Below are 27,506 nucleotides of genomic sequence, written 5' to 3'. Positions count from 1 at the left end.
AGTTAGGGCTCTATTTCCAGGGCACACTGTTCCAAACTTCTGTGGCTTTTTGTAACTGTTTAAAGAGATACTTCTAGGTACCTGAAAGTTTTCAGTTCTTCCAAGGTGGTATTAATCAAAGAGAGGTCTTTACTACTCTCCTGGTCCTCACTCTGCTCTGTGGCACAAAAATTCCTTTCTGTCCTGGGACTATAAGAATGGTCCCCTAGACTCCCTTCTATCTTGCCACTCCCACACCCAATCACCTGTGACATCAAATTCTTTGTGATATTGTTCCTTCTCCTCATGGGATTGTAAACTAGGACCATCAATTAGATTACACTACAGGCAAAAACAAGAATCCTGTCTCAGTGACAGCAAAAAAGTCCCTATAATCTCCTTCTAATCCCTAACCATATATGGACTGACATCTCCAGAAGCAACTCTCTCTACTATTTCAGTAGTTCCCAAGAACTGGTCTTGCTTAGCAGGGGTCCAAACTGTGCCACTACTGATACCTCCACTGGATTATGTTCATCCCTCACTCTAGTATAGAAGACTTTTTCTGTTGACCTACTGAGTTGTGCTTGGCAATCTATGGACTGAGAGGCCTGGAAAGCACCACAATTGATACTGACCCAGTCACTCCCTGTTTTTTCCTGAATTGTTGGTGCTGATTGTTCCAGTGCAGGTATGTTGCATTGCACTCGTCTCTCATTCTGGTAAAATAGACCCTTCCCACAGATCTTCCAGTTACCTTGTGCAGTAAAATTATTTCATTTAGTCCTTTTGTAGATTCTGCTATACTAAAATTTGTTTAGAGTCATTATTTAAAGGTATTTGGAGTGATTTTTAGGAGAACTTGGATAAGTCTCTGCCTTTACTTCACCATCCTAGCTCTGCCCCCATATGAGTCTTTTCTGGATAGCACATTGCTTAGTTTTTATGACTCACCCTCAAAATTATTTTTTAATTATTCTGTATTTGATTTGTATGTATTTATGTATGTTTTATTTTGTTTTTTATCCCTCTCATTAGAATATGCTTCTTGAGGACAGTTTCTATTTTGCTTCCATTTTGTCTTTGTATTCCCTCTACCTAGCATCATAGCTGGCAAACAGTTGGTATTCAAAAAATGGTTCTTTTTCATTTTGAAGACAATTGTAGTTAAGATCCTTACCCAGGTCTCAAAGTTAATAAGTGTCAAGAATCTGAGATCATATTTGAACTCAGATACTCCTGATTGCAAGGTCAGTAATCTATGTATTACACTACTGAACTGCCTCCAACACAGGCTACTTTAGTTAGTCCTCCTGGTTCTTGAACTTACACTGTTACTACCTCACACCAATTTTCTGGATTTGCAAAATTTATGTTTTATTGTAAACCAAGTTCCTTTGCCCAATTTTCTCTTCTTTTAGATATATTTTCTTTTAATTAAAAACAATTCATAATTTTAAAAAAGTGTTTTCTTCAGTTAACAAATTGTCTGTCTTTGGAATTTTGAAAGGTGAGAAAATTGTTTCAGATTTTCCACAGTAATTAACTTAATATATATTTTTAATGAAGACCATGTCTTCTCATGTGAATTATCTTTGAGTTTACCATTTTTATAATGATCACTATTTTTGATAATTACAATATGGTTTCAGTAATTAGTCAACAGACATTTATTAAGCACATTCAAAAAGTTAAATTAGAATCCTTGACATCAAGGAGCTCATATGCTAATGGAAGCTCATATGCTAATTAAAAAATAAACTATATGTATAGAAAATATAAAATAATTTGAAGAGGGAAAGCACTAGAATTAAGAGGGATTGGTAAAAGCTTCATATAGATGATGGGATTATTTAGTGCTTAAAAGATTACACACAATACAGTAGAATGTTGTAGTATTTCATGTTTAGACTGGTTGATCATTTCTTTTTTCCCTCATTATAGAGTTCTTGAGCAGTGAAGCAAATCAAATACTTCTAATTAGATGAAGCTGTGGAAAGACAAAAATAAAATGATATGCTTCCATAATTCATAAATTACAATAAGACTTTCAAATTGTTTGGATGATAGGGAGTGCCTTTGGAGATATGAAAGTATTTAAGTATGAAACATATTTAAACTCTTTTAGTTGTTAAAAAATGTTAAACAAAATCTAGAAAAAGAACTATGATACCTTATCATTATTGAAATTATCTTGAGACAGGACTTGATGTAACAATTCAATAATTCTAGTAAAGACTCATTTATCCATACCTGGATATTCCACTTTGTTACATTAAGTAGTCAATATATATATATTTTTTGGAGTAGAACCAAGAGAACGAGGTACATCTCAACAGCAACATTTTGAAGTGAATTACCTTGATGGAAGCAGCTCCTCTTAGCAATTCAGAAAGCGAGGACAACTGTATTAGACTGTCTATGGACTATGTTATCCTCATGCAGAGGAAGAAAAACAAAACAAAACAAAACACACACACACAAACAAACATATATACACACACAAAACAACCCTTCAGAATCTGATGAAAACTTTATAAAAATTATATCATATGTATCTCTTTCCCTTAATCCCAATTCCTCAGACTAAACAATTTATCTGTAAACATGAGGGGAGGGAAGTGGGAAGGGAGGGTGGAAGGAAATTTTGTAACTTAAAAATATACATGTATATATGAAAATAAGTTAATTAAAAAAAGAAAAATATGAAAAATCCTGTCACCATTTAAATCCTTCTATCCTACAAAGTATTTCATAAAGTACATTTTTATGTTTCACCCTCTTGTCTAGTGCAGAAGCTAATTATCGGTGAACTGATGGAGCTCTCTTCTGATATTCTCACAAGCAGAAAGACTTTTAGTATAACCATTCTCTTGTAGTGCTACAGAATTGAGAGGCAGTTCCTGATGCATATTTACATGGAATTAAAAGAGTAATGTTATAGAAACATTCATTTACAACTTTGGAATTATAAAGTTGAAAAATAAAAAAGGTTTTAAAGTCTCCCCTCTATCCCAGAACTCACTTGAGCAAAGTAAAATTGAGATCAATGCTAAATTTCAAGCAGAATCAATAATGTCAATTTCAAGTGCACAATATGGAAAATTTTGGTTTGCCTGGAAAGCAGACCTCTGGGAACTAATTCTATCATCATTAATGTGTGAAGTTCTAATTGTATTACTTTTCATAATGTGTTTGCTGCATAAATATTAGAAAATACCTTCAAATTCACACTAGTGAGAAATGGAAATTTATATTGCAGGGAAGATTTATGCCCAGATGATGCAGGGTCGTCATGATTAAAAATTTTCCACCCATTATGTGAATTCTATTGATCATTGCAGGAAGCAGAGAATTGTGCTGTTCATTGATTTTGTGTGGCTACTGAATGCATTAGGCCTGACACATTTGATGGGTAGGCAAGTTTTCAAAGGAAGCTCAGTTAAGCTAATCTTACTTCAGAAGAATATGCACAATGGAATAAGGAACCTTGTAATTGCAAGAGCAAATAGAAGAGTCAGAGAACTATATTATGAGCCATATCAGCATAAGAATTAGACACGAGCATTCCCAAGAGACAACAGTAAAACGCATCAAGGCTTTGATGCTGTTTTTCACAAATATACCAATTACTGGATAAATTGGGTTTTAGCTTCTCACCCATCAGCCAAGATAGCGAACAAAAAGCAATTAGTTCTTCTGCCTTCTTAGCTAAAGGGGGATTATCGAAATTCCATCAAGTTCATAAGGAAATATAGCTGAAGAAATTAGGTAATTGCATTCCGGAAGCAAAATTGATAGAAATTCCAAAAAAGAGTGGCAAATTGGATATTTTGTTTCAGCAATTTATTCCCCATTACTCTTGTTATTGTACTTGCTTTTTATCTCACTTGTTGTCACCTGTATACTAAACAAGCAGAGGAGAAAGGGGAATCCAGAAGTAAAATCAAAGGGAACAATTCTATCCATTTCTATGTGGGTAATCTAGGAACTAATCCTTAGCCTTGAAACAATGCTTAAAGAATGATATTGTTTCACAGTTGGAAACTGCCCTAGTGACATGTTAATACAAGGTCAAAGTATAATGTTGCTTCTCTATGGAACCTGAAATGTCAGAATGTCATGTACATTTTTTCCAGTACATTAAGCACTAGGGTGTGATGTACATTTTAGCAGAATACTAATTAAATTAACGTAAACAAAGTGGTTATTCATGTCTACAAACAAATATACTATATTTTGTAATTAGTCATCTCAATTCTTTTTATTCCCTTAGGCCACTTCACAAGTATTTTAACTTCATAGGAACAAATGATGTCATATAATCATTTAACATCATTTTTTGACTTACTACAGCTCCTGGAAAGGAGAATGTTTTGTTTTTCTCCAAAAAGTAGACAAAATGTCTATTTCCCAAAATATTAAAATTATGTTTCATAAGCAAGAAAGCATATTAATTTAGTCAGTCAACATAGCAAATTGAATTCCAACTTTTACTTCCTGGAAAATATTCATATTATCTTACATAATTCAAAATATATGCTTAATAGAATATCTATACTGCAAATAATTAAATGTCCAATTCATCTTAGCATACATATTGAATCAGAGTATCTTTATTATGTACTGATTACATTTGATTACCTCTTTTCAAAGACCACTTATATGAAAAGCTAACGTTAAAAAAAAATTGAAAGATATTTCACGTATAGAAAATGTTCACCTTTTCTTTTGTTGGAAATTGTACTAAGAAACAAAATATATTTTGCAATCTGAATAAAAATCACTGATGAATAAGAATATATATGAGGAATTTAATATTTTTTTAGATACTTGATTTTACGTCATGCCCCAAAATCACATCATAGCCTAGAAACTACAAAAAAATACAAATAAGATTAATAGGATAAAAATATAAGGAAAACAAGAGTAGAAGTAAAAGATCAAAACTCCAATAAGATAAAATAATGAGGAAGAAGAACCATAAGCTACAAAAAAAGAAAGAAAAAAGTAGTAGCTACATAAATTATAACAAAATTCTGGAAACAAAAGGGATGACCATGATGAATAATTCTGTATGTTGAGTCCATTAGTTCCTCTCTTCTCCCTCAATCCCTATCAAGAGATTGTCATCATTATGAGAGCTTGAGAGTTGTGTTTGGTCATTGAAATTCTTAATTTTTGTTTTTTTCCATTATTTTCTTTAAAATTACGTTGTTATAATTGGACAAATTCTTTAATTTAGTTCATTTGAAATTGCTATACAAGGTCATTCTAGTATTCCTAAGTTTCTGTTAAAGCAATTTTTTTCACCATTTCTCATAGCACAATACTATATTTTTTTACATTCTTGTACTATCAATTTTTTTGAAAGGCATCTTAATTTATTTTTTGTCCTTATGCACATGTATATTTTTAAATTACAAAATTTCCTTCAATGCTACTTTTCCACCCCTTCCCCCAGTGGGGAACAGCCAGATTAACATTATACATACATATTTTTGATAAATATGTTTACAGAAAAGTCATTTTCAGTATGAGGAATTAGGATTAAGGGGAAAAGATACATAAGAGATAATTTTTATAAAGTTTTCAGCAGATTCTGAAGGGTCGGTTTTTTGTTTTGTTTTGTTTTATTTTTCTTCCTCTGGATGAGGACAGCATTGTCCATAGCCAGTCTAATATGATCATCCTAATTCTCTGAACTGCTGAGAGGAGCTGCTTCCATTAAGCTCGATCATCTCACAATGTTGTTAATGTCTACATTGTTCAGTTGTTTCTACTTCCTTCAGTCAGCATTAGATTCTGTAAATAATTCCATGCCTCTACAGAGTCTGACTATTTATGGTTACTTATAGAACAATAAAATTCCATATTATTCATGTACCATAACTTGTTTAGCCATTCCCCAATTGATGGACATCCCGTCAATTTCCAGTTCTTTGCCACTACAAAAAGAACTGCTATGAATATTTTGGAACATATAGGACTTTTTCCATTTTTTTATGTTTTCTTCTGGATGTTGGCCTAGAATTGAAATTGCTGGGTGAAAGGAAATGAACATTTTTATTGCTCTTTGGGCATAGTTCCACATCGCTCTTCAGAATGATCGGATCCCTATAGTACTTTCACAACAATGCATCAATGTTCCAATCCTCCTACAACCTCTCCAACCTTGATCATTTTCACTATTTCTCATCTTGGTCAATCTAATGGATTTAACTTGCATTTCTTCAGTCAATAATGATTTGAAGCATTTTTTCATATGATTAGACCATTTATCAATTGGGGAATGACTTGCAACCTTATAATTTGATATATTTCTCTACATATTTTAAAAATGTGGCCTTTATCAGAACTGGTTGTGAAGATTGTTTCCCAGCTTTCTGCTTTCCTTCTAATTATGGCAGCATTGATTTTTATTAGTGCAAAATATTTTTAATTTAATATAGTAAAAATTATTCATTTTGCAGCTTATAATGTACTCTAATTCTTGTTTCTTGTCCCTTTTCCACAGATCTGATAGATAATCTCTTGTTCTATAAATTTATCTATAGTGTCACCCTTTATGTTTAAATCCTGTCACCATTTTTGACTTTATTTTAGTATCTGGTGTGAGATGTAGGTCTATAATAAGTTTTGCCATATTATTTTCCAGTTTTCCCAACAATTTTTGTCAAATAGTGAGTTCTTATCCCAGAAGCTGATGTTTTTGGTTTTGTCAAATAGTAGATTGCTGTAGTCATTTAAATCACTTTCTTTTGAACCTATCCTAATCCACTCATCCATTGCTCTGCTTCTTAACCAGTACCAGGTAGTTTTGATGGTTGCCACTTCATAATATAGCTTTAGATCAGAAAGAGCTAGGCCACCTTCCTTTATATTTTTTTCCATCATGCTATTGTTGACCTTTTCTTGCTCCAGATGAATTGTGTTACTATTTTTTTTCTATTTGGTAAAATAGTTATTTGATAGTTTGATTGGTAGGGCATTGAATAAATAGCTTAATTTGGGTAGAAATATCATTTTTATTATATTATCTCAACCTAACCATGAGCAATTGACATTTTTGCAGTTATTTAGATCTGACTTTATTTGGCTGAGAAGTGCTTTGTAATTGTGTTCATAAATTTTTTGTATGTATTATCATTTCTCAGGTATTGTTCATTTGTATTCAGTCTTTTATATTTAAATATCTTTGAGGTGATTTGAGGAGATTTAATATTAAATTAAGAATAAGAAAAAAGAAAACAAATAAAAGAATAAAGCCACAATAGATTGTAATTAAAGAGGTTATAAAGAAGATAACGATCCAAAAATATAACAAATGTAAACTTCACTAAAACTCAAAGTACAACTACTCAAGTACTACTGACTATTATGTTGACTAATACTGGTGATATTATTGAATAAGATAAGTTTAAAAAAATCAGTAATTTTACCTACCTATAAAAAGTCCATGGAAATGTAGATATAGAAAAATAATTGCAGGATAACTACTGATCATAAAATCATTTCTATCTGAACCCCTTCAAACAGACAAGAAAAAAGCTTATAGTGATGCTACTATTGTCAATGATAATAGTCAAAGCAGTGCAACAAAAATGATCAACATTATTCAAAAACTTTATTGTTAAGTTTTGAAAAAGGATGAAATAAAAGGTAAGATAGGAGCCTTGAAAATAAAGAGCATTCAGAATGTTTCTGGTCATCAATCTTGACATGAAGAAAATTTAAGTTGAGTCAAACAAAAAAATATTGCTTGTTCTACAATAAAGCAATGAAAAATATATTATTCACATTTTGCGAGACATAGAAAGTATCAGAAAATGAAAAGTATGAAGTTCATGAAAGATTCAGTTTTTGTTTCTAATACTTGAGTGTCACATGATTTAATTGCAAGGTATTTTATAAGCTTCCTATAATATTTCAGTTTTATTTAAGCCATATATCTACTTAACATAAAACATGATCTTAAAAATTAGAATTGAGGAAATTATAGCTAATGATTTTGGAGAAACTGAAAAACAGCAAAACAAACCCCAAAATAAAAAAAAATAGAAGACAATGTAAAATATCTTAGGATAAAACAGCTGACCTGGAAAAGAGATTCAGTGGACATAATTTTAAAATTATTAAACTGCTTGAGAAACATGATCCAAAAAAGAACTAAGGTAATTTTTAAAATTATTTAATTTCATCTTGAGAAAAATCTGATAATTATAACAACAGAGGGAAAATAGAAATCAACAGACTTCACCATTTACCCCTAAAAGATTTCCCAAAATGAAATGCTCTAGATTTATTATAGTCAAATTCTAGTGATCCTAGTTCAAGTAGAAAATATTACAAGTAGTGAGAAAGGAACAGTCCAGATATTGTGAAATCAGTCAGTATAATATAAGATAAGCAGCTTCTCCATTAAAGGTTCAGAAGGCTTAGAATATGATATTATGGAGGGCAAAGTATCTAGAATTACAATCAGACATTACCTACTTGGAAAAAAATGAATATGATCCTTTAAGGGAAAATTGGATATTCAGTGGAATAGAGGACTTTCAAGCATTCTTGATGAAAAGATCAGATTGAACAGAAAATTTGATTTTCAAATGCAAGATTCAAGAAAAACATAAATTGTAAGGGACTTGATAAGATGATATTATTTATATTCCTACATGAAAAGATGATTTGCTAACTTAAGAACTTTCTCATGATTAAGGCAGTTAGAAGGAGCATTTATGAACAAAGGACATGGAAGTGAGTTGAATATGAATGGATAATATCTTTAAAAAATAAAATTAAGGAATGAGAGGAATATGGTGGAAAGAAAGAAGACAATTGTAGAATGGGGTAAATTGTCTCACATTAAAAAAAAAGCAAGGAAAACGTTTTACCTTGAAGAGGAAGAAAAGGGATGTGAGGGAGAGTTAGTGAGCCTTTTTCTTATCATAAAGGGCTCAAAGAGACAATGCTATTTATACTCAATTGAATGTAGAAATCTCTCTTACCCTTCAGGAAATTTGAAGAGGATGTGGATAAGAAAATGTGAGGAATGATGGAAAGGAGGGAAGACTGAAATAAGTATTAGTAATAACTAAAATATATTTGAATAGAGACTCAGGGGAGAAAGGATGGGGGAAATATTGCTAGCAATTGTATTTGTGAAAAAAATTTGAAGCAAGTTTCTCTGATCAAGACCTCATTTCTCAACCATATGGAGAAGTAGAATTTAAAAGAAAAGATCCATTACCATCTTGAAAATTGACTAAAAGTATGAATTATTTTTGAATGAAACAAGTAATGTTGCCTAAAGTGATATGAAAAAAAATACACTAACTTTCTCTTGATTGGAGAAATGCAAATTAAAATAATTCTAAAGTACTATTCCATAATAGAACTGAACAGGAAAAGGACAAATATTGGAGGGGATATGGGATAAATGAAAAATTAGTTTTAATGGAGTTGTGAACTGATTCAATCATACTGCAGACCAATTTGCAAATATGCTCAAATGAAAATAAAACTATGCTTTGAGATAAAAATCAAAGAAGAAAAAATGCTTATGTGCACAAAATATAGAAATTCTTTTCATGTGGTAAAGAATTGGGAATTGAAGGGATATCTAGCAATTGTGAAATGGCTGAACGAATAATGGCATATGATTAGGATGAAATAAATTTTAGCTATAAGAAATGATGAGCAGGTTGCTCTCAGAAAAACTGGGAAAGACTTATATGTAAAATCAAAAGTCTGTGTACAAAATAATATCAATAGTGTAAGATGATCAACTGTGAATGCCTTAGCTATTTTTATCAATAGCTTGATTCAACATAATTCTGAAGGACTTATGATGAAAAAAGCTATTCATCCCCATTTAAAGTACTTATGGTGTCTGAAAACAAATTGAATGTACTTTTTATTTTTGTTGATTTATGTTTTCTTTTAAAATATTATTATTATGGAACTATTTTGCATGATTAAAAGCTTTAAAGATGAATGTTAAAATTGTTTTACATGCAAATATGTAAAATAAAATACTAAATTTTTAAAAATTTAATAGCAAGAAAACACAAATGATAAGTTCAAATAGGTCATTATGTGTTTATAGATTTTATATATATATATATATATATATATATATATATGTATAGTATTGAAAACTTGTATCATGACAAATTATAAAGAACTATAAGGAAAAAAGAGGAGGAAAAAAGTGTATGTAAATAATATCTCAAGTATGTAAAGAGCAGCTTACTATCAATTCAATAATTATTGAGTAGACTGCCTTTGGTGATTATCACAAAGTCTTTGACTTAGTTTTGATCTTATCTCTTGTTTGTGAACTACCAATATGTAAAATAGATTCAATTATATTGAGAACAAAAAAAAAGTTGATATTCACATTGGAAACAGCTTTCTGTTAAATACTACTCTTCTGACAAGAAAATTCCTATATGATGTGTCATTTTATTCATTAAAATCAACTATAATGGATAAAAATGAGTTGTTGAGAAAGAATTGTAACTTAAGCAGATGCCCATCCATTGCGGAATAATTGTACAAATTGTAGTATATGCATATCATAGAATACTATTGTTCTATAAGAAACAATGAGGAAAGGGATTTCAAAAAAGTCTGGAAAGACTTGCATGAATTGATGCTGAGTGAAATGAGCAGAACCAGAAGATTATTATACACTCTACCAACAACATGTAGTGGTGATCAACCATGATAGACTTGTTTATTTCAGCAGTACAATAATCAAAGACATTTTTAAAAGACTTGTGTTGGAAAATACCCAGAGAAGGAACTGTGGAGTTTAAATGAAATTCAAAGCTCCTTATCTTCAATTTTTAAAGTTGGTTTATTTATTATATCATTTTTTTCTCTCTGTTTTATTTCTTTCATTTGAATCTGATTCTTTTCTCACAACATGACCATTATGGATCTATGGTTATAAAGTAGAAATTATATCAGATTACATTCTGTCAGGGAGAGGAGGAAGGGAAGGAGGGAAGGAGAAAAATATAAAAAATATAAAACCTTGTAAAAAATTGGTAAAAACTACCATTGCATATATTTAAATATAAATACATAAAATATTAAAACTAATAATTTAAGCAATAAAAAGATACAATGGAGAAAATAAAAAAAATTAAAAGGGGATAAACCAAAAAATATGTATTATAGACCTGACATGAGAGTAGGGGAAGTTGGTGATTGTATATTTTTATTTAAAGCTTTAAATAACTACTCAACTCTGGGACTATTAATTAAGGGGCCTCTGGCTATAGAAAAAAGTTCATTTCCCATATTTCACTAAAAGTGTAATAAATTTTTGAGCCTTATACTATGGGAAGAAGGGGAGGAAGAAAGTATGGTTCTAAATTGATCATGAGCTAATGCTACTTTAATTCAAGAGGGTTTTATTTCTATTGGGACAATTAAAGAGAATGTATTTGGACAGAAAATGTGGGTATAAATTAATAAAGATATGATGGTTCTTTAGCTCATGAGGATTATATTTTTATCAGAACATCTAGAGGTAGCTTTTGTGGACAGGATGTGGCTATAAATTTTTTTATGATTTGTTGGTGCTTATGAATTTTGAGAAATGGACTTCTATCAGAACAATTAAAAGAAGTATACTTTGCTGGAAGTATTGGAAACAAGACAGGTCTAAAATCATCAAGACAAAAAAAAAGCAGATTATAATGTGAGAAGAAGGTGAAGGCATTAGAAAATGAGTAGTACTACATGGAGAGGTGCAAAAAACAAATTATAATAGAGGGAAAGAAGGGAGAATGTGAAAAGTAAATAAATTTTGGTCTCAAATAGATTTGGCTCAAAGAGGTGGTCATGTACATTCCTAAATGGGTAAAGAAAATTAATCTACCCTACAATTAAGTCAGAAGGAAAAGGGGGAAAGGGAAAGCAAATATTAAGGGTGGCCAGTCAGAAGCAAAACAGTGGTAACGAGAGATAAGGGGAAATGAGAGGAAAATTATGGCAGGAAGTTAGGATAGAGGGAAATACAGAATAAGCAATCATAATGAAAAATGTGAATGGAATGAACTCTCCTATAAAAGGGAAATGGATAGCACAGTAGATTAAAAGTCATAACTCACCACCAAAAGAAGAGAAAATTGATGTGATAATTTGGAACTATTTTCCCCAACTGTATGCCCCAAAATTTGACAGTTTAAGTGAAAAGGATAAATATTTCCAAAATTATAAATTGCCCAGATTAACAGAAGATGAAAATACTTAATCAATCCCATCTCAGGAAAAAAAAAAACACTAAACAAGTCACCATTAAATTCACTAAGAAAATATCTCCAGGAATAGATAGGTATACAAGTGAATTTTATTAAATATTTAAAGAACTATTACTTTCAATTTTATATAAACTATTTGAAAAAAATAAGTGAAGTTCTGCTAAATTGCTTTTATGATACAAGAATCAACTACCCAACAAAGCTGAGCATGCTCTTTCAGGGGTCAAGATGAACATTCAACAAAATAGGTGACTTTAAATATTTTTCTGAACAAAAGAACAGAATCAAACAAAACATTCAATCTTCAAACATGAGACTCAGGAAATATATAAAAAGATGAATGGCGAAAAATAAAGAATGTTAGTCAAAAAGGTTAAAATGTTGCATCCATATGAGGGGGACATTTGTAACTCTTGAGAACTGTATCTAAATCAGAAGGAATATAGTTGGAGGATTTGCAATAGAGATGAGTTTTGATGGAATGATAAGAAAAAATTTTAGAAATTTTAAAAAAGGATTGTGCTAGAAAATGAGGAAACATGGAAGCAGAATAGGATTAAATTACATCAAAAGGATATAATACAATAGAGGGAAAGAAGGAAGTAGATAAGAGTTGCTTGAATTCTACAATATTCTTGGGAATTTTCATTTGGAATATCTTGTAGGAAATATTGGTAAATTCTTTAAATTCTATTTTACCCTCTGGTTCTAGAATATAAGGGCAATATTCTTAGATAATTTCTTGAAAGATGATGTCTAGGTTTTTTTTTTAATCATGACTTTTAGGGAGCCAAATAATTTTTGTTCCCAATTGATATTTTATTTTCTTTTTCCAACTGCATATTATGAAAGTTTTTCAACATTTATTCATATGCAAATGTATATTTATGAAATGCATAATTTCCTTCCCCTCCCTTCCCATCCCCCTCCCCTCAATGGCAACATTCTGGTGGGAGTACTGTTCATTCTGACTCTGTAAGCTTTTCTTTGCTTTGTTATGTTTTTGCTTTCCTTCCTCTGAATGTGGATAGTGTTGTTTGTATCAGGTCTCCTTGTCCTAACTCTCTGAATTGCTGAGAGGAGCTACATCCATCACAATGTTGTTGTTTGTGTGTACATTGTTCTCTTAGTTCTTATCCCTTTGCTCAATAGCAGTTCCTGTAATTCATTCCATTGTTCTCTAGTGTCAGACCATTTATGGTTTCTTATAGAATAATAGTACTCCATAATATTTATATGCAATAACCTATTCAGCCATTCTCTAATTGATGGTCATCCCCTCAATTTCCAGCTCTTTATCACTGCCAACAAACTGCTATGAATATTTTGGAACATGTTATAATCCAATAATTTTCAAATTATCTCTACTGAATATTTTCCAGGCCAGTTGCTTTTCCAATGAAATACTTTACATTGTCCTCTTTTATTCTTTTATTTTTTTCTGATTATTTCTCAATTTTTCATCAAGTCATTAATTTCCATTTGCTCAGAGCCTTTTTTTTTAGTTACCATTATCTTCAGTCAGCTTTTGTAGGTCCTTTTTTCTTTTGAACAATTCTGCTTTTTAAGGAATTTTTTTCTTCTGTGAATTTTTGTGCTACTTTTTCCATTTGCCAATTCTGTTTTTTTAAGGCATTCCTCTGTGCATTGACTTTTTGTACCTCTTTCCCCATTTTGCCTTACTTGTTTTTTTTTCCTTTTTTTTGTAATACAATGCTACCTGACATGCCCAAGGTCACACAGCCAGATAATTAAGTGATTGAATACACATTGGAACTCAGATCTTTCTGACTCCAGGACCAGTGCTCTATCCACTGCACCACCTAGCTGCCTCCTGGTTTTTAAGGTGCTATTTTTTCAGTACTTTTTGTGTGTTTCTTCTCCAGATTGTGGACTCATTTTTCATGGATTTTCTTGCATCACTCTCAATTCTCTTTCTGATTTTTTTCTCTACCTCTCTTACTTAATTTTTAAAATCCTTAACAAGTTCTTCCATGGTCTGAGGTCATCTTATAATTTTCTTCAAGGTTTCGGGTGTTTGATATTTTCTTCTGAATGTTTATTTTGATTTTCCTTGTTACTATAGTAATTTTCTTTGGTCATAATTTTTTTCCATCTGCTCATTTTCCCAACCTATGGCTTGATGTTAACTTTATATTAAAGTAGGACTCTGTTTACATAGTACATTGGCCAAAGATTCTGGGATTTTGTGCAGCTGTTTTCACTACTACTTTCTAGGGACCTGCAGATTTTCATTTCTTCCAAGGTGGTATGATCTAAGGAAAGGTGTCTGCTATTTTGATGTCTTGTGTTCTGGTCTGTGAGTGACCACAAACATTCTTTTGTGCTTCAGCATTGTGATGAGAGTCCCCACTCCCCTGCAGTAACTGAAATGTTATTGCTCCTTGTCATCTTGAGACTGAGACCAAGGACTGTGACTCATATTTGAGTATGGGCAAAAAAACTGAGTTCTACCTTGGTGCTGGCACAGAGTCCTGTCCATAAAACCTGCTTACCAAATCTGTTGACTGGGAGCTGCAGAAGATGCTGTTACTAAGGCATTGACTGAAGGTCTGCTTCTGGTTTTCTTGGACTGGGGTTGTGCTGCAGTGGCCTGTGCTGCACTCATCTCTCTTACCCTGATGTGATATACCTTTCCTGCCAACATTCTAAGTTGTCATGGATTGTTTGACTCTGTCTTTTGTGAGTTCTACCACTCTAGAATGTCTTTAGAGATTTTGTTTAAAGATATTTGGACAGGTTTGTGGAAGATCTCAGACTTTACTATTGCCTTCCTGGCTCTTAAATGATATTTTTTATGTTACTTATCTAGTAAGTGTAAAAGCAGAAAATCAAACACATCTCCTTTTTAAATACATTTATTTTTTTTTTCATATGCACATGTATATTTTTAAGCTACACGATTTCCTTTCACCCTCCCTTCCTACCCCTCTCTCTAAGCAGTGAATGGTTGAGTTAGCATTGTACATACATATTTTGGTAAATGTGTTTACAGATTAGTAATTTTTGGTATGAGGAATTAGGATTAAGGGAAAAAGACACAAGAAATTTTTATAAAGTGAAACACACATCTCCTAGGTCCAAGTACTCTTTACACTATGTTATGGTGCTTCTAATTTCATTCAAATAAATAAGTCTAAAATGAATAAATAAAATAAAATAATTCTAAAATGTAAGAAGAGAAATCACAAGAAACATGATTTTACTTATTTTTGATGGACATTCACTACTTGAGGGATATATAATACCAGTTGAAATTAATAGGAATAATTTTAGTTTGATTTAAGAATAAATAAGAATGTTATGTGATTGCTGTATCAGTTTACTGCCTGTTCAAATGAAGATATTTCTATTCTACAGGGTGTAGAAATGACAACTGAGATTTTAGAATGCCCTTAATTACTTAATAGACTAGCTTCAAAGGCTTTGCTAAACATAGACATATTCATTTTAGAAGCTAGATGATTATATGCTTTTTCCTCCTATTCAAGAGTACAAGGGAATATTCAAAAATGTAATGTGATCTAATTATGTTTTCATATATCCCCCAGTGTGAAAACACATTAGATTAATAGGCACCAAGGCATAGAGTTTTAGAGTTGAATAGAACATTAGAGATCATCATTCAAGTCCAATATGTTCATTTACCTGATCATACCCTGTTTGAAATGTCAGTTTCCTATCTCTTCAAATCAGTCTTTTTGTGTTTTCCTCAAGTATTTCAATATAATTTAACAAACATCTATCAAACATTTACTACATATAAGCAGAGGCATGCTGGTAAATATTTAATAACCAGTTTTCTGAAAAATCACAACTTACTTTTTATTTTAATATGCATTAGTAACATTTACTCCATCATTTTCATAAATACAGGCAAACAATAAAAATGAATAAAGTTATGATAAGTAGTATTTATTAATTTCCAAGGGTTAAATGCCCTAATGCACAAAAATTAGAACTTGGTTCTCTCAAGTTATAAAAACTCTCTCTAGCACCTTTCTGCATTCAAGAATATAAGGTAAACACAGGAAACCAAGATTCTTTTCAAGTATTATTTGTACTAATTAGTGACAATAGTAGTGACAAAAATAATAATATGAAACTCTATCAAGTCTCTGTAATTGGAATGAGTACACTTTAAGTCCTTTAATGAAGATCCATTGGAGGGCAAGTCCAGTACTAGCAGCTATGGCCGTGGTAATTCCAGCTCTAATAGTATATATTAAATTTGCTGCAGTTTAAAAATTTTAAATTGTAACTTAAGATCAAGCTAGTGGTCTGCTGTGAAGCAAGCCACAGTCTGTCCCTTTTGCTACATCTGGGCACCCCCTTGATGCACTTACCTGAGTGTCACATGAAATCAAAAGCATTTACTTTGAAAAAATAGAGTGTTCAAAGAAGACCCAGGTTTCCTGGTTGCCTAAGCAAGAAATAATGTAACAGGAATCTGGTTCTATTTTGTTGGTTTTCAGAACATGATTTAGAGGGACAACTGAGCATTCATATTGTGAACTAGAGGTGGAAATTCTTGAACAAGAGTGCCAGTACTTGCCAAAAGTCTTTTCATTAATCAAGGACAAAAATCAGAAGTGTGAAGATAATCAGATACCATTGAATTTCTGACCAAAAGCAATGTTTACTAGCAACCAGGTGGTGTTATTTCCATGACTGCTAGGCAGCTTCTGGGAAACCTTTAGGTCCCAGTAGGAATGCGATTGCAGGGCCGACTAGCATAAACCATTGAGTTACAGATGAACTTTGCTCTACTCTTGAAGCCTTGTGTCAAATATTATAATAATGATGATTTAGACCATCGTGGGACAGGTTAAAATTATCATACTAGTGATTAGAGCACCAAGAGACAGGTTTAGCTTAACTTTACTGTCTAAAGATTTTCACTATAAACTTCACCGTATTGATGATTTAGACCATCAAGGGAAAGATTAGCTTTACCAAAAAGTATGCGTATTTATCCCCCAAAGTACCATATCGGTGCTCTGCTCAATATTACTGAATTACCATGGTGTCTCAATTACATGAAAGGAGCACATCTAACTGGTTAAACCTCCCACTATATCCAAACTATCTTCAATATACTATTTCCTGAACTAACAGGATACAAGGTATAAATGGTTTTGGAAGAGTGAAAAGAATATCTTTGCACAACATTCCCCTCATGTTAATCAACAGAGTGAAAAGAATATCTTTGCACAACATTCCCCTCATGTTAATCAACATATAGGGAATATCATGACAACAATCAATTTATGGCATGTCTTCTTTGATCACAAAGGACAACAATCAATCAGAAACTTTAACCCACAAGAAAAATGAAGGAGCAAAGATGGAGAAAACATATTTAGCTAAAGATGTAAGAGAAGGCCTTAATAAAAGAATAGTAGTGAAACAGAATTGAAGGATGGAAAAAATAAACCTTCTCTAAAGAATAAGGAAGGCATTTATTTCACCTATATGGAACAACCTAGCCTGTATGAACACCATGTAACAGGAAATTAAAAGTCAAGAAAAAGTAGTCCAGTGTGTTTGAGAATGAAGTTGATATAATTATCATCACCAGCATCATCACCAATCAGTATTATTTTATTTAAAGTGTTACATTTCTCCAAGAGGATTGTAGTTTTTAAGGTGGACTCCGTGGTGTAAGAAGAACACAATATAATCAGTAAAAGAAGCTATTTAAGCTCTAGTTTTTCCTCTCTGTAATCCATGAGATTCCATTCTCATTTCTATAATATAGGAATAACACTTTTATTATCTAAGTCACAAGACCAATATGGAATTTAAAGAGAAAAGAAATAGTTGTTCAGTTTGTTATAATGGAAATACCTTTTATGAATAAAGTTTGGATTAAATAAATGTGTCTTCCAGTTCTCAAATTCTGTGATTCTGACAGAGTGGAAAGTTTTTTATAATGGTCAATAGAATTGATGGCAGAGTAGAAGCAAGTGACATTTTGACATATGAATTATAAAACCTTGTCTAAGCATAAACCCTCCTGAAAATTCAAATGGATCAAATAGAAGCCAATGACTCCATGGGACAAGAAATATAAAAACAAAATCAAAAGAATGAAAAAATCAAACATAATTAAATATCTCATAGAGAAACAAATACCCTAGAAAACAGATGAAGAAGAAGAAAAATAAAAGACAAAGCTTATGAGTGGTTCTGTTAAATCTTGATGATCTTAGAATGGAAAGTGAGGGAAAAAAGAATATGCCTAGGGATATATGGTAGAGAAGGGTAAGGAAGATTAGGGAAAATTAATTCATTTAATTAAGTTACACAAGTAGAGATCTATATAAACAAAAAGGTGATATATGCGTGTTGGGGCAATATCTTACACTTGAACTTTATTTTCATCTGAACTGGTGGAAAAAAAGGAAGAATACATACATACATATATACATACATACATACATACATACATACCCATACAAATATCTAGAAACCAAAAAATATTTTCCCTCAAAAGGAAAATTAAAGGAAAAAACATAGCAGGAAAAAAATTAGAGGGTGGCTAGATATAAGAAGGTTCAGTCTTAATAAAAATTAACTTTAAAAATAAGAAAAAAATTCAATCTCTTTTTTCAAGTGACAAATATTGGATATCTAACAAAGAGTCCTAATTTAGGGAATGGATGAAAAAGCAATGGTATATAAATGTGATCAAACTATTGTGCTGAGCTATTATCACTGTAATGATAAATTAGTACTTCAGAAGACCAGTTATAAAATCTGCTTCCTATTTTATCTTAAAAATTTGAAGGAAACACTTTTTGGTACTTTTTTTGGTTATATCCAATGCTGAATTTTTTTAATTGAAAACATTTTGTAATGAGTTTTGTTTTTCTCAAATTCTTGATTGTGGGTGGGGGGGGTTGGAGTTGGAGGGTGAAAAGGTGGGTTTTAATTGATCAAAACAAATGAAATATTTTCAAAATAATATAGAAATAGATGGTATTATTGCTGTTTGCCTTGGTATTCAGGGAAACCATTCTGTCAATGGTCTTTTCAATATTTATATCATCATTTGTCAGCTCTATTTGGTCAAACATTTAATAAATGCACCCCTAAAAATCCCCTAGATTTATTGAATTTTGAGATACATCTTTGGTTGCCTTGGCAATATCAGACTAGTACAACATGCTGGCTGGAAGTTCCCAACTCACTCCCTGGGAGCTTAGTATAGCTTCTAGTGTTAAAAAGTAAATGGAATTGTTGTTTGAATTGAATTGAGTTGAAATGAGGTTTGTTTGTTTTTTAATTTCTCATGTCAATTCCTGAGAACCAATTGCATGCAAAATTGTATTCTTCATTTCCTCAGATAATAAACATTATATATCACCACTTTGCCTCTAAAATGAGAGGAAATTGATGAAATTGACAGTTCAAGGCAGTATACAACTGCATTGCAACCCCTTAGATGGTAAGTAACATGTGCCTGAAAACATTTATAATGTGTGTGGAGATGAATGAAAAAGGATGGGGACAAATAACATTAATCCTTCATCCTTGCAAACTGATCATATTATCCTGGCATTATGGCATTATGCACATCTTTATCATCTCTGTAGATATGAGTATTGAACCAGTATTCTTATTGGTATGGTGAACTCCCAAGTGAAGTTCTTCCACCAGAGCAGTGAGTCCAAAACTTAAATTTAACACACAGAATTTCTTTTTAGGAACTGAATTAAAATGAAACGATTTCTTCCACTTGCTCTCAGTCTTTCTGGACTTCCATTTCATGACAGTTTTGCTACAGGTAAAGTAACTAAGCTGTTGAGAAGCTGACCCCTTATGAAGTCTGTTAGCAATTGGGACAACTGTATAGGTTTATTTTTTTTGTCTAAAATTCTCTGAATTATATTTCTCAATTTCTCAATCTGAAGAAGGAAAGTTAATACAACTAGTAAGTTTATTTATAAATGTCTGGAAGGCAAAGAAGAATTTTAGATCTATAGACACACATATTGTTTCCACAGGCTTTTATATCTTTTCTTTAAAAGTTATAGATTTTGTTTGAAAATATATTTATATAAATGTGGATATTTTTATATAGGCACATTTTCATATTTGCATAAGTTGTGTACTGTGTATACATACACCTGCATATACATAAGATTATATGCCTCTTCATCTGCATTCCATACATGCATGCATATATATGTATGTACATATATATATATATATATATATGCACACTGAGTGTGTATATATGTGTGTGTGTGTGTATTCAAGTGTGCAACTACACACTTGGATATCTTTTTCTTTGTCCCTTTCTTTTTAACTCTTTGTCCTGTCTCTGGTCATATTTCTAAAGCCAGACCTCTTTTCTAGGATTTCATATTCCTGGACTCTCCTCATAAGACTTGTCATTTTCAGAGAGGTCTAGACTTTTCTCCTCTTCAGTGTTTATATCAATGAATATTTATGAATCTATTCCTTCTGGAAATAATGGTTCATTAATCTTTAGTCCATACTATCAGTAGCATGAAAAAATGAGGTGAGATCAGGACACTTGAGTTTTAGTTTTGACTCTGGAACATGCTCTTGACTACAGATGAGCCAATTCACCCCTTTGAGCTTCCCTTATCTGTAAGATAAACTGCTGGATGAAATAATGCCTAAAATAACGTTGATTTCTAAGGTTTCATGATTCTAAGATTTGTAATCTTCCTTGAAATCGCTGTCACTTGTCAAGGTCCTTCTCCTTGTATTGCCTGATTATCTAGTTCAAAAGATTTCCCAAGTGTACCCTGATGAGAATTTGGGGAAAGAGGCGTGATCTCAAAAGACAGACATCAGTAATAGCTCTTTTGCTGATCATATGGCATGGGCTCATAGATCACTTCCCAGTGGTAAATAGTATGCTGATATCCTCAGACATCTTAACAGCATATCCAGAGATTCTCCAGGGCTTTATCCAAGGGTGAAGTAGACACAAAAGAGGGAAATAACCAGGATCATTAAGCATCATTATTCTAGGGCATTAAAGAATGCCCTCTCCAATTCCTTTCATAGCTATCAAAATTTGAGGATATAGTTAATAATCATCAACAGTATAACTCTCAGGGTTTCTTGCCTATTTCTTCTCACTTTTGGGTAGGCCCAATGTAGCAGAGATGCTGACATATTCTGGGAGCTGATCAACTGTAGTTGCTAGTTGCTGTTTTCTCATCTCACCAGTTTAACTGTACTAGTTTCTTTGCCAGAATAATATAAATAACTCTTTTTCCTCTCCTTCCAACTTTAAAAAAGTTAGCATTTATTTGATTTTCATTTCTATATTCTTTCCTAGAAAACTCCAACTGACACAATCAAAGTCTATAGAAAAAAAAGTTTGAAACAAACCAACAAGAAAAACACTAAAGGGGGCAGCTAAGTGGTTCAGTGGATAAAGCACCAGTCCTGGAGTCAGGAGCACCTGAGTTCAAATCTGGCTTCAGACACTTAATAATTACACATCTTTGTGGCCTTGGGCAAGCCACTTAATCCCACTACCTTGCAAAAAAATACTAAAGAACTCAAAAGGATAAGGAAAATCATGAACTGAATTTTAGGGAAATTAGTCACTAAATACAGATTTCAGCTTCTTTGTCTCAATAAATAGGTTTCAGAAAATGAAAAAAAATGTTTTGAGTCATTCATAAAGGAACAATTTTAATTTTAAATGGCATACAACATGGTTGATTTAAAGAAGTATATTTAAAGGAAATTGCCTTCAAGGTATTAGTAGGGCAAAGCTACACATAATACCTCATCAGTGGGAATATGCCAAATATTTTTTTCTTCAGCAAACTACAACCCAGATCTTATTATAGACCTAATTGTGTCAAGGGTTTTTATCTAATATTATACTCCTATAGAGGATTGTTCACAAAACAGAGAAGAACTGAGAAAATTGGAGGAGGTTACATTAAGTCTTTGAACTCTAGTTCTGTCCAAGCAAAAGTGATATTTGATTGGGCTTAAATAAGGGAAACCACAGAAAATCAAATTTAAAAGATTAGTGATATATACTAGACCCTGCTTAAAAAGGAAGAGTCTAGGTCTTTAACTTCATTCTTTTACCTGAAGGCCTGTTATTCAATGGAAATAGCTAATACCTCACTTTTATTTTGTCCATAGTGTGTTCCAAAGTGTTTTAATTCTCAAAAACCCTGTAAAGTAGAATTGGCAAATCTTACTGTCCTCATTTGACAGATAGAAAAATTAAGGCCCACAATATAGAAGTGACTTTCCTATGTTATTAAATAAAACAACTAGAATTCAAACACAAGTCTTTTAATTCTAATTCTTTCAATGATACCATGGTTTGCCATTCTATGGGGTAAAAGTCTATTAATTAAAACTACATGCACCATATGTTTAATTGTTTAATTGTATTTTCACACAAATATATAAATAAACAGGCCCATGTCAATTCAGAGATTTTATGAAGATCAGCTTTGTATAATCATGAAAATATTATAAATACTAGATTAAAGAAGAATATTTACTTGATAATTTTACTTAGTCTTTTCTTGTCATCTGTTATATATACATAAATATACATATATGTATATATATATATATATATATATTTACTGACAGAGAAGCACCAATTTATCCAACTACAGTTATTTTATGTCATGATGGTTTCATCACTTGTCATCAGAAGCTAAGAATCTTCTCTATTTCTCTTTATGTGCTGTTGTCAGAATTGCATGCAGGTGGCAGAAATGTCTCAAAGGGGCCATTCATGTAAAATTCAAAATGTGATGGAATGTTTAGTATGAAAAGAAAGACTCAGACTTTTAAGGATTCTCCTGTGGGATAGTTAACTATTTCATCGGAAAAAACAACAGTCATATTGAGGCAAAAGGAGTGGAGTTTAAGCTAAAATAAGGACAAAAATCTGACAACTGTTTACATATATATATATATATATATATATATATTATATATATATATGTGTGTGTATACACATACATACATATATATGTATACACACAAAAAGCACATATTCATAAATTTCATATATATATATATATAAGTGTGTATGGTTGAAAAATGAATTAATGAAAGAAAAGGCATTTATTTCTTACTATATGGTAAAAAAATATTGTGTTAAGCACTAGAGATATCAATTGAAAAAATTCCTGATTTTACGAAACTGATATTTTATGGAGAGACAACACATAAAGTAGGTTTCAGCTGCATGTCTAATAGGAAGTCCCAGTGCTGCCTAAAGTGTGATGATAAAACAAATTATAATGTAGTTAAGACATATCTACTTTTGAAGTTGAATTACTTCATGTGTCAAGGATTTTGATGGCAACAACTTTCTTTTCTGGGTATAAGGTTTCTTTGGGTAATAAAGAGGTAGAGGTTATGGTATCATCCAGTTGGTGATAGTAGTTCAGGTGTTGAAGGTAGTGGTGCAGTGATGAGAGTATCAGCCAGAGAGTCAGAAGGACCTGAGTTCAAATGTGGCCTTAGACACCTAAAACTTACCTAGCTGTGTGGCCTTGGGCAAGTTACTTAACCCTTGTAAAAAAAACAAAAAACAAAAAAGAAACAAATCAAAAACCAAAGCAAAGCAAAACAAACTATAGACTATCTTGTTAGATGCTATCTTCTGCATCTCTCCTAGGGTGTCATGCTGCTTCAGCTAGGCTGGTTTCTTTGTCTCATAAAGAGAAATTCTTTGGGAGTTGTTGGAAGGGAGGGATGGGGGAAAGTGAATAAACACTTATAAGTATCTACTATATGTTAGGCATTGTAGAAGATAGTGGACTGAGCGAAATTGCTCCTTATACTGATACAATGAGAAGACATGTTTGACTAGATTATATGAAATTAATAGTATCTCACCTGATAGAAATGCTGAAGAATAATACTGAAAAAAAATCAGAGAAATTTTATCCTTCAGTAGTCCAGATAAATTTTAATGCAGATTGTACAGTTAAATGGTAGAAATTGTGTAATATATCATTTAACATCAACTCAATATCAGGAAAACACAAATCTGGCTAGAACCATGCATAGCATCTTGTTTCCCTTTATAAACTAATAAGCAACATATCCTTACTCAAAAACGGACTCCAGAATTTAATAGACTGTATGAAGGAATAGGATTATAGCCTATTCCTCCCTATTTGAAACATAGAAATGAATGAAAACCCAACTGACAGAAATTCTTCAGTGCAGATGGTTCTGGTCACTAAAGTGTACAAACTATAAATGTTTGTGAAATGAACTAATGATTCAAATACTTTCACTTTGCATTATTGTTGTAATGTAATAAAATTTAAAAGAGGCTTTAACAAGTCATAGGCAAGAACTTGACACTACTTGCCAATGACACTCAGTTAAAGTCATAAACAAAATATTACTAACTAGTGCAAGACAAACTTAAGAAAATGCTTCATTCCTAATCCTATATTAGACAAAAATAAATGATGAAATTATGTAATTCTAAAATAAAATGAAAAAGATAAGGAATTTGAGGTCATTGAAAATTCTCATTGAATGCAAATTTTAAAAATTACACTGAAGAAATAATGATTACCCAAAATTATCACATCTCAAAGGATTTTGAAAAGTTGAATATATGTGGACTGGAATTTTGAAATGCCTTTTTTAAGACTGTAACTATGATTCTGGTGAACAACTAATGATGTCAATACAGAATAACTTTTTTAAAAGCTAGAATTTATTATAGCCATTATGAAAAGCATATTTTCTTACAAAATTGAGAGAAATTATTAGAATTTTCAAAATCTGAATACAATACTACAGGGAAATTCTTACCACAGCAAGGATCATAAGACTCAATGTAGAGCTATTCAGGAATGCTTATAAGTACAACTATCAAACACTACCATAGCAGGAGGGATGTATTGGAGATCTATTGAATGTTATGGAAGGTGCAGTAGGTACAGAAGAAAACGTCAGTGTCATCATTCAATTTAAGGCCAATAAAAGGAAAATAAAGAAACAGAAAATATAGCAAAAATACATCAGGAATTCTAGATTCTCTTAATCATCAAGTATAAGCAAATCTACTTGTGTAATAATAGTCCATGGAACATTGAATATAAGAGTCATAGTAGAATAATAACTTGTCCTTGGACTCTTTCTAGCTGAAAAATCATCAAAAAACATAAAACTTTCCAGCATCTATGATGATGATGATGATGATGATAAGTAATATTTAAATGTAAAAATTAAAAAACATTTATCTGACAGTATATTAATTTATTCCAATTATTTTGAAATCCATATACCTTTCTTAGTCTGGATCTACATAGTCCTATTAAAAAACCTTAATATGAATTTGTGCAGTCTAGATGGGCAAAGTACTTAATTTAGCTTACACACACACACACACACACACACACAAACACTCACTCACTCACTCATATATATACACAGAGTCTGAGTATAATAATTAAGAAGGAAGTAAAAGTGCCTATATGTGTGTGTGTGTGTGTGTGTGTGTGTGTGTTGGCTTAATTACCTATGTATATTTGCCCTTAATCACTTTCCAACCAGAAAATAGTTAGTATGCCTGACTCCAAATTGTTATTCTTAGACTATCTTAAAGTGGCAGCTTGAGGAAAATTTATGTCTGTACGAGCTTCCACATCACCCTTCCCTCCCCTCTTTCCCAGTAGTTGTCAAAACTCATTACAAGGCAATTATGGTGATAAGCACCAAGACAGAATGAAAGAAAATTAGATAAAATGTAAATGAAGGCAGATGATTCTTAAGCTTTAGGGTATAAACTAAATGACCTCTTATAAGACTGTTAGAAGACATATAAAAAGAATAACATAACTTGTTGCTCAGAATTTTTTTGTTATCTGATTGTTTTTGTTTCTGTTGATATTATTGAAACCCCAAAGGGTATTCCCCAGAAACAGTGTTCTCAGACCTAAGTGCTTTAAGACAAATAAAATGTGAGTAAATTTAGCAAAAAGCAGTGAATGAGGGTTCAACAAAAAACCCACTAAGCATTGCTCTTTCTTTTCTTTTCTTTTCTTTTGTGGTAAGGGGGATAGGGAAGTTGCCTAGACCAAATAAGAAGTATTGTAATTTTTGCATTTTTATCATGTGAATAGAATCTGGCAAATATAATAGCCTTTCCATTAATAGGTTATATCATGCTAGCTGTAGACAAGAAGATGTGACCAATGATAATGTTTACCTTTTAAATCATTCTGCCTGAATATGTTGTCTCATATCATTTATCTTACACTGAATCTTTCTTTACTTATACAAGCTATCTGGTATATATCTGAGAACTATGCCATTTAGGAAGATTATTGTTAAAGCTGAAAAGTAATTTCCTAAATATTTTTAAAAGATATCACTTAAAAAAAAGAAGTCACTTTTATATGTTAAATAATTTCTTAAGACTCACTATATGAAATACATTGACCTACAAATGAGCCATACAAAGAAAATGAAGGAGTCACTTTTTAATCCCTCAGAAGTTCACTACTTTTAAGATCAGTTAGTTAAAAACAAACACAAAAGAATGGTTCTTCCCTCAGGGAACTTACATTTTAATAATGGAAAATAATGAAGAAGAAATGGTCTTCTCCCTTGTAAAGAGGGAGAACTGTCCAAGGAGGAGGAATTTTCAAATTGGAATAAGTCAAGCTATGAGACTATGAGTGGCATGTCTATTCCAGAAAACAAATAAAAAGTGTTATTGATTTAATTTCCATCCACTGAGTAGATGTGGAGGTTGGAAAGATTGAGAAAAGATTCATGAGAAGTGATATGGAATGAAGATGTAAAAGGTAAAGCATTTTGGTAGATCTGTGTTAGCTAGTTATTGAGATCTCATTGGTATCACGATAAGTTCCAAACCGAAAGCCGGAAAATTTAATAGAATAGAAGGCAAGGAGGCATTGCAGAAAGATTTATAAAGAGGGAAGATGAGGGAAGAGACAGACAGAAAAACAAGAAAGACAAACATAAATGAGAGACAGAGAGAAACAGAAAGACAGACAGACAGACAGACAGACAGACACACACACACACACACACACACACACACACACACACACACACACACACAAAGACATTCCCAGTTGTTTTTCTTAGGCTATCTCCAAAGTGGCAGTTTGAGGAAAATTGTCAACTAACTGATTTATGGAAGTGGAGGATAGGGGTTACAAGATGAAGATACAAAATGTACTT

Source organism: Macrotis lagotis, chromosome 1, assembly GCF_037893015.1.
Source record: "Macrotis lagotis isolate mMagLag1 chromosome 1, bilby.v1.9.chrom.fasta, whole genome shotgun sequence".
Classification (NCBI taxonomy): Eukaryota; Metazoa; Chordata; class Mammalia; order Peramelemorphia; family Peramelidae; genus Macrotis; species Macrotis lagotis.
The sequence above is the reverse complement of the archived record's forward strand: the minus strand, read 5'-3'. Positions refer to the sequence as shown.